Here is a 13,747-nt window from a genome sequence, read left to right as displayed (position 1 = left end):
TACCCATTATTATCATTCTGCTACCTTCATTCTGTTAACAGGTGTTAATCCACTTCACTTACTGTTTGTTCAACAACCAAAATAGATTTTTTCCAACTCAAGGTGTCATGTCATAGCTGACACCCCATTCTTTCTTTTAATCCTAATTTGGGGTAGTTATTTAAGAGCTTTTGGAAAACGTGGTCACATACAAAACTGAGGGAGATTTTATCATCATTTTGTTACCAAACTTTACACCTGTACTGTTCTTTGAGTAAATGTGTTTTTGTAACATATTCAGTGGAAATTGCTAAAAGTAGTCCTTGTGCATGGAGTTGTATGGTTTGTTTAACTTTGCAATCTATGGTTTTTGTTTGGAATACTTTTAAAGTGAAAAATTAGAGACAGCATTATTCTGTTATCGTGGAATTGCCCTGCACCCAGCTGCTGAACATATGTTTTCTCCCCACTAATCCTACTTGAATTTGTCCCATCCCCAGCATAGCTAAGACAACAGACAAAAATCCAGGTCAAATACAATCACATTCATTAGACCCATCTTATTCCTATTCTATTTTAAATAAGCATGAAACACAGATGACTATTAGCCTACAGTTAATCACCTGACATTCTCTTGTCAAACCAATTCCTATTTTACTATCTGGACGTGAACGTTAGTCTACAAGTCTGTAACTGTAAGAGTTGGAGTTATTTTTCATAACAATGCAGACTTGTGTGATTGATGTAGCCAAATAGCGGCGCTTTTGAAGCACACCTTCAGGCATAGTTTTTTATGACTTTCTCTTTTTACAGCTGTCCAAGTCTGTAGATTTAAAAGAAACCAGATGTCAACTTCACAATTATAGAAAATGACCTTTAATTTCAAAAAACATGTTAAGTATTTGTAGATATCTTTCGGAAATGTTGGCCATTTCAATGTTGGCCATTTCCACGCCTCTGATAATTTGATCTAGTTTGCAAAGACATTTATAATAAAAAGCCTTTAATGGTTATGGTTCCATCTGTTATTATGTCAAGCTTTTACCCACAACCATTTAACATTCATTTGAGCTTGCTGGTGTTTTTAAGGTCTTTGGGCTGTTTTCTCTCTTTTACTCCTCTGACCTGTGGTAAAGGTTGCGCTCGTCTGCTTCCTGATCATGACCTTGGTAACTACCGCCAGTATCCTCAGGACAGTGAATACCCAAAGTCCTCTGCAGCTTCTCCTCTTGCTGCCGCAGCTCCATGGAGTCCACCAGGTCATAGATGTTGGCCAGAGACCACATGGGGGAGGGGAACCAGACATTCACGTCCCCGTCCTTCCCCACCACCAGCATACTGAAGTACTCCCGGTTGATCTTCAGCTGGTCCCGTTGACCACGTCCCGTGACAAAGGCTCGCTCTCAGTTTGGCTCTTCCCTACGAAGAATAAAGGAAAGGTGTTTGTCCTGCCATTTTCCGATTATTTCCATCAACATTTGACTGTTAATAAGTAGGATCGAATCAGTGTGGGAAATGACAGAAGGAAATAGAAAGATAGTTTTTCTGTAGCGTATCTCTTGGGAAAAGGCTGTGTATAGGAATGGTTGGATCATTCAAAGGGATTTGGATTCCATTTCCTGTCCAAAAACACAGAATGCATGACATGTTGACATTGTCTGTTGACATGTCAGTACACAGTATTATCTTAGAAAAAAACTAACAAACTCACCATTGAGTGGAAACAGTTCCACAGAGCCTGAGGCTGAGGCTGTTGGTCCTGTTCCGATCAACTTCAATAAGGTAAAATGACGGATGCCTGTTGGAAAGACAAACAATGGAATTGAAGTATTTAGTCATTATCCTTCCATTACTTCTGAGTGAGGACTATTGTGATAATGGCATAATGTTTCTGAGGTTAACAACACTCAATAATTCTTAGACTAGTCTGGTCTGGTTGGAGATGTTTAACAGGGAGCCTGACCCATAGGACAGGCCTGTCCTCTCAGCCCCTGGAGCTGCTGTTGAAAGGAGTAGTCATCCTCAGATGAAGTAGAGATGATCAGCAGTCTCCTTTTAGACATGAACCTGGTTGGGGTAAATGGCTCTATTATTATTTGTTATTATATGAAATACTTTCTAGAATACATAACCCATCAGGACACAAATATCCCATAATGCATGTGTCAATTGATCACTACTGTCACGCTCTGGCTCCGGGACTTTGTATTTTGAGCCAGGGTGTGTTCGTTTTGGTTGTGTTTTTGTTTTGGTTGGGTGGTCATTGGTTTTGTGTTTCCCTTATTTGGTCAATGACTCCCAATCGGAGGTAACGAGTGTCAGCTGTCGGCTCGTTATCTCTGATTGGGAGCCATATTTAAACTGTCTGTGTTCACCTTGTGTTTGTGGGATTTTATTCGTGTGGTTTCATGTTGTACCATAGACGTCACGTTTTCGTTGTTTTGTTCGTGTGTACGTTTAAATAATAAATATGTTCGCTCGTAACGCTGCGCCTTGGTCCTCTCTCATCGACGAACGTGACAACTACTGAACTACTAAACTTGGTAATCTGTGTAATCAAATGATTAGTGTCACCGGAAAGGCGAGAGAGATAACCCTTACATTGAGCTTTAGGTCGTAGTTGTCGTTGAAATATTTGACAAAAAAATAGTCAACTCAAAAATATCTCTCAAGAGACTGGAGCTTGAGAATCCAGAAATTAGACTTTATTATTGCGTAACAAAGCCGAGCCACTCCATGGAACGGCTGTCTCTCTTTGGCTTAGAGATCTCTTATATACACACACAAATGCACAGTCATTTATACATAGCTTACAAAGCTACTCCCGTTAAGATCACTGATTAACATCTTTAACTGCCACGCCACTATTATCTTTGAAAGTCCAATAACACATGTTGTTGTACTCCAAAAGGCCATGGGCGCTTTTGCCTCTTTCCCTTATCTCATTATATTGGTGGCATGGCTCAGACACTTTAAAAAATAAAATACATACATTCATCAAAGCATGTTTACACATTGTATTGACTATATTCCTTATTTAGACATGCATCTGGACTTATAAAATGTCAATCATGTTTACTATATTTTATCTTTGACATTTCCCAACATTTTCCTTAATGATACATAAAATATTACCATATAATCCCCCCTTTGGGACATTCCAACAATGTCCCAAATAATACAAAGATTAATTTTTAAATGAATGTAAGTATGCGCATTTACTCATTCTTATCCTTGCCATATGTGGTTACTTTTCATATGCATTTATTTAAACCAATATATATTCCTCATTGTTTGACCCATCCCGATGAGGACCCAGAGCCCAGTCAGGTATTGGATACAAGTTTGGAAGGTTTCCCTCTAAATTAACCTCCAAGTTTTTCTATTAGGCTTTGTAACCATGGCAGGCCCATCCACCCCCAGGAACAACTTCATACAAACATTCAGGATTCCCAAATTCCCAAAATGTCCCATATTCATTTACCTACTGTCATGGCGCTCCCTGAACTGGGTGTATTTCTTTATAAACATTGCTCCCCACTTTTGTTTAGTTATAGCATTTCCCATATATGTGTTAGTATCCTATCACATCAACATATGCAACTTTGTCTTAACAATAATATCTAGGACATATTAAGAATGGTGTCAATATCTTTAGCTTACATAACCTTTTTCACCCATATCACAAGTATTATAACAATCAAAATAATCAATATCAATATCTAATCCATTAATTGCAATGTCAACATCACTAAGCATTAATATTAACAAGTTATTCAGATCAATCAGTCCACTTATAATTTATAATCATAATCAAATGAATTACCCAAAACAACTTTGGAATGACAATTCTTAGTTAGTCACCTTTGTTCCATCATTCAAAGTTAAAACTCTCACCTTGGCACATATTGACACTGGCGGAATGTTTATTTATATTATAATAATTCTAGCATTAACTTCCTCATAACGAGAATTACAACAGATCAGTATCTTAATGCATTCCTAGTCCAAATTACTATAAATTTAGTAGTGTATAATACCTCCTTAATCAACATACTACCTCAACTAACAGTCCCTTCCTCTACCGGCACTCAATCTTCTGGCGTCTTCATTATGTTTTTCAGATAGCTTCATAGTTCATCTTGGATTACCCATGGCAATGTCCCAATTCCAATGTCACACCTGAACCGCCCCACCTCCACCATCATTCTGCTTTGTCCATTTGCAAACCAGTATACCCAAACTAGGAAGAACGTTGCATTTGCATAGACCTCTCTCCTCCTGCTCACTCCACACGGACTCCTGTCACATTCTTGAGAGAGAAAGCACAAAAGAGAAGGCAATTGATTGCTTTGATTTGATGCTGGATTCAGGTCTCCTGGCAGAGGTGGTGTCGGACAGGAACGTCTTCAACGCCTTTGTTGTTCCTCTTCAGCCGGGTAGAGGGTTTTTGGTTTTTATTGAGGTTTACACCGTTCTGGACCGAATTATTTCTGCTATGCATTACGACACCATCCGTAGTAACCTCAGGAAAGGACAGATCATAACAGTTTAGTTGAGTTCATTTCCAATCCAAAACATCCCTATTAACATTGTCTACATGTCTTATGTTTCATCACTCATTCGTAATACCCATTTCTATCTAATGCGTGATAGATTTTTCTTTGAGGGGTCCCTGTATTCCAAAGGCTATCTGTTTAAACACCCCCTATTTTCACATTCTCCCTTGAATTCTCCCAAACTATATAACCCAATTGTTTTACTTTAACATTCCTATATTTTTGCTCATAATCTATTTGACATTACTCTGGTGTTTCCCTTTTCCTATTCCAACAATTGCTTACACTTCTCTCCTCATCCTGTTAGGCCTACTGCTGATAGGTAGCTCTCTCTGCTCTCTCCCTCCCCTCTGTCTGTCCTTGATTGCAGGAGTGAAGTCTGGTGTGCGGGAGTCAGGGTTCCAGCTGCAGCTCATTCACCATATCACCTCAGCCTTTAAGACCCGGTCAAACTTACCACTCATCGTCAGATCATAGTCAAGACGACCATATATTTGGAACCTGACTCCTGCCTCCGCTTCACTCCTGCCACCACCATCCTGCTCTCCATTACCGGACCTCTCTTTTGGACTCACCACGGACACTAGGACATTACGGTACCACACCTGCCCTGATCTGGATCTGTTACCCTCCCTGTACCTGGACTTGCTCTTCCCATATATTTGGAAACCTGGACTTTGAACATTGTAAATAAACCTGTTAAAACTTCTCTGGCTTGGTGTACTTGTCTGCATTTGGGTTCTTATCCAGTTAAATCATAACAGTATGATCTGACCAACATGAACCCAGCAGACAGTAGCTCGGATACCACCCCAGAGTGCACTCAAATTTGGACTGCCATAGCCAATCAGGGCATTTTACTTGGCCAACATGATACCCTGTTTAAAACGATTGCTGAGGACAGTCAGGTGCTGCTTAATCAGGTTCAATTACTCTCCAATCAAGTATCTGCCCTTACTACCCCTTCAGCCCAGATCAGAGAGCCTTTTGTTCCTGCTCCAGAGCGCTATGACGGGAACATGGGAACCTGTGGCGATTTTTTGACTCAATGCTCGTTAGTGTTTGAACAACAGCCCCTCACCTACGCCTCAGAAAGAGCCCGTATTGCCTACCTTATCAACTCTACTAGCGGTTCCGCTCGTGCCTGGGGATCCGCGGTCTGGGAGAGTCAGTCGGACATTTGCAACGCTTACGTTGCCTTCACCACGGAGATGAGGAAGGTTTTTGACCACCCCGTACGAGGCAAGGAGGCTGCGAAACGGCTGTTTTCTCTTCGGCAGGGGGCTCGTAGTGTGGCGGAGATGGCAGTGGAGTTTCGGACTTTAGCAGCAGTGAGTGGTTGGAATGACGAGGCATTACAAGGAGTGTTCATCAATGCTTTGTCTGAGACCTTAAAAGATGAATTGGTGTCATATGATGAATCGCCTACGCTGGATAATCTTATTTCACTCACTATCAGGTTGGATAATCGGATTCGGGAGCGCCGCCGGGAGAGGAGTGTTAGTTCCAAGCAACCTGTCTGTCATCAACAAACTCCTCCCTGCATCGTCCCCTACGGAGAGAGCCGTGTCTTCCCGAGTCGATACGAGGAGCACTGAACCCGAGCCATGGAGGTGGGTCGTGCACGGTTGTCCTCAGAGGAGCGTGCACGTCGTATTCAGGCTCGGGTCTGCCTGTATTGTGGAGAAGCTGGTCATTTCGTTCCTTCCTGCCCAGTTCGTCCGGGGAAAAGGGCCGGCTCATCATTAATGGGAGAAGTTTTGGTGAGCCGAGCAGCGGATTCTTCCTCTTCTCCCCGCATTCTGCTCCAGGCATCCCTCCAGTGGCAGTCCCAGAATTTCTCTGTTAGTGCGCTGATTGACTCTGGTGCCGACGAAAGCTTTTTGGATAGAGAGTGGGCTCAACAAATGGATTTGGAGACTGTTCCTATGGACTGTCCGCTGCAGGCTAAGGGTCTAAATGGACAATTGTTGACCCGCATTACCCATCAGACTGTTCCTGTTTGTCTTAGAGTGTCGGGGAAATCATCAGGAGAACATTCAATTCCATATTATCGACTGCCCACAGACTCCCCTGGTCCTTGGTATCCCCTGGCTCATAAAACACAATCCACACATTGATTGGGTGACAGGTAGCATTGTTTCATGGAGCACATTTTGTCATGTGAATTGTTTGTGTTCTGCTCAGACTCCTGCCAGTACTGTGCCTCAACCTCCACTGGAGTCCATGGATCTTTCTGCTGTTCCTGACGTGTATCATGACCTGGCATCCGTTTTCTGCAAACACAGAGCTACTTCTCTTCCTCCTCACCGGCCTTACGACTGCGCCATTGACCTCCAGCCAGGAGCCCCGCTCCCCAGCAGTCGCCTGTACAATCTCTCCCGGCCGGAGACGGAGGCTATGGAGAACTACATTCGGGACTCCTTGGCGGCAGGTATTATGCGTCCTTCCTCGTCACCTGTAGGAGCGGGATTCTTTTTTGTTGCTAAGAAGGATAAGACCCTCAGACCCTGTATTGATTACCGTGGACTTAACAACATCACCATTAAGAACAAGTATTCTCTGCCTTTGATTAATTCTGCTTTTCCCCTCCTTCATGGTGCTACCATCTTTACGAAACTGGATCTACGAAATGCGTATCACCTGGTGCGCATTCGTAAGGGTGATGAATGGAAGACTGCCTTCAACACACCCTTGGGACATTTTGAGTATCGGGTTATGCCTTTTGGGTTGTCTAATGCCCCTGCTGTTTTTCAGGCACTAGTCAATGATGTCCTTCGGGACATGTTGAATCGGTTTGTTTTTGTCTATCTGGATGATATCTTGATTTTCTCAGAGTCCTCCCAGGAACATGAACTGCATGTGCGCCAGGTGTTGCAAAGGTTGTTGGAGAACAAACTGTTTGTGAAGATGGAGAAATGTGAATTTCATGTGTCTGAGACCTCTTTTTTGGGTTACATCATAGCTCAGGGGGAGCTGCGGATGGACCCAGCTAAGATCTCTGCTGTCACGGACTGGCCAGCTCCCTCTACCCGCAAACAACTTCAACGATTCCTGGGGTTTGCGAACTTCTATAGGAGGTTCATCAAGGACTACAGCCGCATTGCGGCGCCACTCACCGCTCTCACCTCCATCTCACGACCGTTCGCTTGGAATGAAGGGGCCGAATCAGCGTTCGAAGAACTGAAACATCGCTTCGCCTCGGCTCCCATTCTGATGCAGCCGGACCCCGACCGCCAGTTTGTCGTGGAGGTGGATGCATCCGACACTGGGGTAGGTGCAGTGTTGTCACAACGTTCTCCTGAAGATAACAAACTGCATCCCTGTGCTTTTCTCTCAAGGAAACTTTCTCAGGCAGAGAGGAATTATGATGTTGGAAATCGTGAACTGCTCGCCGTTAAGCTGGCTCTCGAGGAGTGGCGACATTGGTTGGAGGGGGCGGAACAACCCTTCATCGTTTGGACGGATCATAAGAATCTGGCTTACCTCCAGTCAGCGAAGCAGCTCAACCCCCCGTCAAGCCAGGTGGGCACTCTTTTTTGGGAGATTCAATTTTTCTCTGTCTTACCGTCCTGGGTCACGCAACGTCAAGCCTGACGCCCTGTCTCGTGTTCATTCGGCTGTTGATACTGGTAGTAACCCTGAACCCATTTTGCCTCCTACCTGCAGTATTGCAGTCATCACATGTGACATCGAGGGGATTGTTAGACAGGCTCAACATCATCAAGCTGACCCTGGGAGGGGTCCTCCTAACCGGATGTTTGTCCCTGAGTCTGCTCGCTCCCAGGTACTTCAGTGGGCTCACTCGTCTCCCCTTACCTGTCACCCTGGAGTTTCGCGGACCCTTGACTTTGTGCGACGGAAGTTCTGGTGGGCCACGATGGAGGCGGACACTCGAGCCTTCATTGCTGCTTGTACGGTATGTGCACGAAGTAAAAACTCCACCCAGGCCAGCGCTGGTCATCTACGACCTCTACCTATACCCAGCCGGCCCTGGTCGCATATCGCTATGGATTTTGTCACTGGACTTCCCCCTCATCTGGTAAGACTGTCATTCTTACGGTGATTGATCGTTTTTCTAAGTTCGCTCATTTTTTGGCCCTACCTAAACTGCCCACTGCCAGAGAGACGGCTGATATTTTGGTTGAACATGTGTTCCGCTCTCATGGTCTACCCACGGATATTGTCTCTGACAGGGGTCCCCAGTTTGTCTCCCAGGTGTGGAAAGCTTTCTGTAAAGCTTTGGGCATTACATCCAGCCTGTCCTCTGGATATCACCCCCAGACCAACGGGCAAGCCGAGAGAGCGAACCAGGAGATGGAGACCGCACTTCGCTGTGTCACTGGGTCTAACCCTGGGTCATGGAGCTCCATGCTCCCCTGGGTGGAATATGCTCATAACACCTTGACTAACGCTTCCCTCTGGTTTGTCTCCTTTTCTGTGTGCTCTGGGTTATCAACCTCCCCTGTTCCCTTCCCAAGAGAGGGAACTTGCGGTACCCTCGGTGCAGTCCCACATGCGCCGCTGCTTCAAGGTCTGGAGGAAGGCCAGGGTAGCTCTGTCCCGAGCTTCGGCGTACATGCAGAGGCAAGCCAACCGTCACCGGTCCCAGGCTCCCGGTTACTCTCCTGGTCAAGAGGTATGGCTGAAGTCACGGGACCTTCCATTGAAGGTGGAGTCTAAGAAGATGGCGCCTCGTTTTATAGGACCGTTCAAGATACTGTCTATTGTTAACCCCTGCGCGGTTAAGCTACAGCTTCCTGCCTCCCTACGGGTTCATTCCACCTTTCATGTTTCCCAGATTAAGCCTGTGTCGGTTAGCCCTTTGTGCCCGCCCTCTCGTCCCCCTCCTCCGCCCAAGATCGTGGGTGGGGGTCCGGTCTACACTGTCCGGCGACTTCTGGATGTTCGCCGCCGAGGTCGTGGTTTCCAGTACCTGGTGGATTGGGAGGGTTATGGTCCCGAGGAACGTTCCTGGGTGCCCAGGAGCTTCATTGTGGATCCTGATCTGGTCCGAGAGTTTCATAGGTTACATCCCGATAAACCCCGTCGGCCGCCAGGTGGCGTCCGTAGAGGGGGTACTGTTAGGCCTACTGCTGATAGGTAGCTCTCTCTGCTCTCTCCCTCCCTCTGTCTGTCCTTGATTGCAGGAGTGAAGTCTGGTGTGCGGGAGTCAGGGTTCCAGCTGCAGCTCATTCACCATATCACCTCAGCCTTTAAGACCCGGTCAAACTTACCACTCATCGTCAGATCATAGTCAAGACGACCATATATTTGGAACCTGACTCCTGCCTCCGCTTCACTCCTGCCACCACCATCCTGCTCTCCATTACCGGACCTCTCTTTTGGACTCACCACGGACACTAGGACATTACGGTACCACACCTGCCCTGATCTGGATCTGTTACCCTCCCTGTACCTGGACTTGCTCTTCCCATATATTTGGAAACCTGGACTTTGAACATTGTAAATAAACCTGTTAAAACTTCTCTGGCTTGGTGTACTTGTCTGCATTTGGGTTCTTATCCAGTTAAATCATAACACATCCTGGTTGATCATAAAATTGTTTATAGTTAGAATTTCCTAAATATTACAAAAGTTATGATTGAATCCTAGCACACAGTCCTAGTAACTGTGAAGATGTTGAACTACTGTTAACTGTTTAAAACGGAGATGTGGTGCATATTATAATATTTAATTTAATTTACTTTTAATGCAATATATTGTACTCATCTATACAAATCATTGTTTAATGGCTCCTTCAATTCCCTTTCTTCTGTATTTGGTATGGCTCTAACATGTACAGGGTTCAGTGCACTTTCCCAAGGAATAACTACTCCAATAACACTTCCCCCTGGAAATCTAACACTAAATACTACAACAAATTGTTTATCTAAGTCTTGGACTGTTCTCCTTATGTCTATGATTCACCTGTCTCTTTGTCACGATCGTCGGATATAGAGGACCAAGGCGCAGCGTGGAAGGTGAACATACTTATTTATTAAATGATACACGAACAAAACAACAAATCGATACGTGACGTCCACAGGTGCAAAACACAAACCAACACGGAACAAGATCCCACAAACACTGTGGGAAAACCACCTGACTAAATATGGTTCCCAATCAGAGGCAACCAGCAACAGCTGATACTCGTTGCCTCTGATTGAGAACCACTCTGGCCAACATAGATATACAAAAACTAGACTAGACACAACGAGCACAAAACATAAACTCTACACACCCTAGCTCAACTTAAAAGAGTCCCTAGAGCCAGGGCGTGACAGTACCCCCCCCCTAAAGGCGCGGACTGCGACCGCGCCTAAACATCACCGAACAGGGAGGGCTGGGTGGGCATTCCTCCTTGGAGGCGGTTTCGGCTCGGGCTTGACCACCACCCTCTACTAACCCCCCGTAGTGCCCCTGGTCTGGTCTAGCCCCACTGGCTGGAGCTGGACTGGACTTCGGTGGAGCGGATTGCTCAGGCTCCGGTGTGGAGCAGCTGACCGGTACCTGACCAGGCACCGGTGAAACGGGCACGGGCTGGCGTGCGCACCACAGGTTTGGTGCGGGGAGCAGGAACAGGCCGGACCAGGCTGGCGACGCCGCACCATTGGCTTGGTGCGGGGAGCAGGAACAGGCCGGGCCGGGCTGGCGACGCGCACCACTAGCTTGGTGCGGGGAGCAGGAACAGGCCGGACCGGGCTGGCGACGCACCACAGGTTTGGTGCGGGGAGCAGGAACGGGCCGGGCCGGGCTGGCGACGCGCACCATTGGCTTGGTGCGGGGAGCAGGAACAGGCCGGGCCGGGCTGGCGACGCGCACCATAGGCTTGGTGCGAGGGACAGGAACAGGCCGGGCCGGGCTGGCGACGCGCACCATAGGCTTGGCGCGATGGACAGGAACAGGCCGGACCGTACTGGGAACACACACCACTGGCCTTTCACAGGGATCAGGAACGGGCCGGACCGGACTGGCAACACACTTCAGTACCTCTCGCCGTGCCTCTACATTTTCCTTCCCTCTATACACCAATGGCTCCCGTAACCCGGTGGCCTTCTCTCCTCGTCCACCAACTCGCCCCTTATCTGCCTCCAGTGGCCCCGTCGTCCCTGCCATGTGCCCCCCCCCCTAAACATTTATTGGGGGTGCCCCTCGCCTGTCCGACGACTGCCCGGTTGGCGCCGCTTCTCCTCTCCTGCCTGGGCACGCTGCTTGGTCCTGTATTGGTGGGATATTCTGTCACGATCGTCGGATATAGAGGACCAAGGCGCAGCGTGGAAGGTGAACATACTTATTTATTAAATGATACACGAACAAAACAACAAATCGATACGTGACGTCCACAGGTGCAAAACACAAACCAACACGGAACAAGATCCCACAAACACTGTGGGAAAACCACCTGACTAAATATGGTTCCCAATCAGAGGCAACCAGCAACAGCTGATACTCGTTGCCTCTGATTGAGAACCACTCTGGCCAACATCGATATACAAAAACTACACTAGACACAACGAGCACAAAACATAAACTCTACACACCCTGGCTCAACTTAAAAGAGTCCCTAGAGCCAGGGCGTGACACTCTTTCTTTCATTATCTTAAAGTCACACTACCCCATGTGACTTCCCCATACTCTTTGTGCTGGTTCCTCACACACCAATACTATTTTAACCCTTGTATTTTAATAGTGATCCCTTCCTGCATTTTAGTTATGGTTCCTGCCTGTGCAAGAATATACATTCTAATCCTGTCTATATCCCTTCTATGTCTTGTTCTTCTGCTCTCTACTATTATCAGTACCCCATTCCCCTTATTCTCAGGGAACTAGTCAAGTACAGAGAAATCAATGATGAGGATTTCTGGTGCGTCTTGGATGTCTTGAAAGTCTCGGTGGTCTCTTAGTCATCAATTTCCTCACTCTGGTACAATGGTTTAGATGATACCCGATCGCGCTCCCTTCTATCCGTACCGCTGTTGGTGTAACCTGGACGACGATGTATGATCACTTTAGCTGTTAACCTTCTTCCATCACTAGGGTCTCCGGATCAGCCAGAGTCCCTCTCAATCTATCGACATCGGTCTGCGAAGTGTCCTTCAATCAGCCTACCCATAGGGAAGCTCAGAGTTACTGCTGCAAAGACACAAGCACAGACGCACACAAAATACAACAATGCTACCCAATGGCTGAGGTTGGAACACTCCTATAGTGGGAAACATGGATCTAAGTATCTGTCTCCACCAATTTTACCATCATTAAGATAGCCAACAACACCTGGTACAGGTCCCTCCACATAGGGTATTTTCAGCTCTTTCTTCTGTAGTCTTTTGCCATCACATAGTCTCCAGGGCGCAGAGAATGCTCAGACTCCTACTTAGTTGGGCAGAGTTATCTTCACCCATGAAAAGAAAATCTTAAGAGCATTGTTAGGTTAAGTGAGACACAGTATGCTACTCATGTCCTCTCATCCGTCAAGAGAAGCCTTGAGATTATGAAGCACACCTGCTTCCAGCTTGTTGTAGTCCACTTATCTCATAGACAGACCACCTCTACACCATGCCTCCTATCACAAAAACAAAAAAGATTTAACCTAACCCATAACACATTATTACTACTGCTCATATCCTTAATACACCTTGCATATTTCCCCACAAAACCATAATAAAACATTAAAACCTCTGTAATCCCAATTTCCCCCCTTGGACACATGCATCACATCGTGATTCATGTGTACAAAAAAACAAAACAACAACAATATTGCCTATCAAACCTAAAATAATAACTAACCTTAAAATGACAACCCTTGAGCATATCTTTACTTAACTGTATCCCATAACACTATTCAAGGAATACCTCTCTTTCAGGACTAACCCTCTCACTTCATCCTTGTCCTGTTTGGACTAATTTATATATAGGATTTTTTCCAAATTATAAACTTCTTCACAATTATCCTTATTATATCTAACCCCCTAATTCAGCATGCCTCTAGAATTTATAGTGCGGGTGATCAGGTCACACTATAAAGCCAGGACAGATTTCAGAGGTCATTGAAATCATTCAATGAATTGTTTCATCCAATAGCATACTACTCATTAATAACCATCAAGACATTTCATAAATGTTGTATCCCGAGTGTACAGTAAGTCCTTAGTACAGCTCTTTTCAAAATAAATCACACATATTGTCAGAAGGTGTGCTGTGAAGGT

Source organism: Coregonus clupeaformis, chromosome 15 (genome assembly GCF_020615455.1).
Source record: "Coregonus clupeaformis isolate EN_2021a chromosome 15, ASM2061545v1, whole genome shotgun sequence".
Taxonomy (NCBI): Eukaryota; Metazoa; Chordata; class Actinopteri; order Salmoniformes; family Salmonidae; genus Coregonus; species Coregonus clupeaformis.
Note: the sequence above shows the minus strand (reverse complement) of the source record.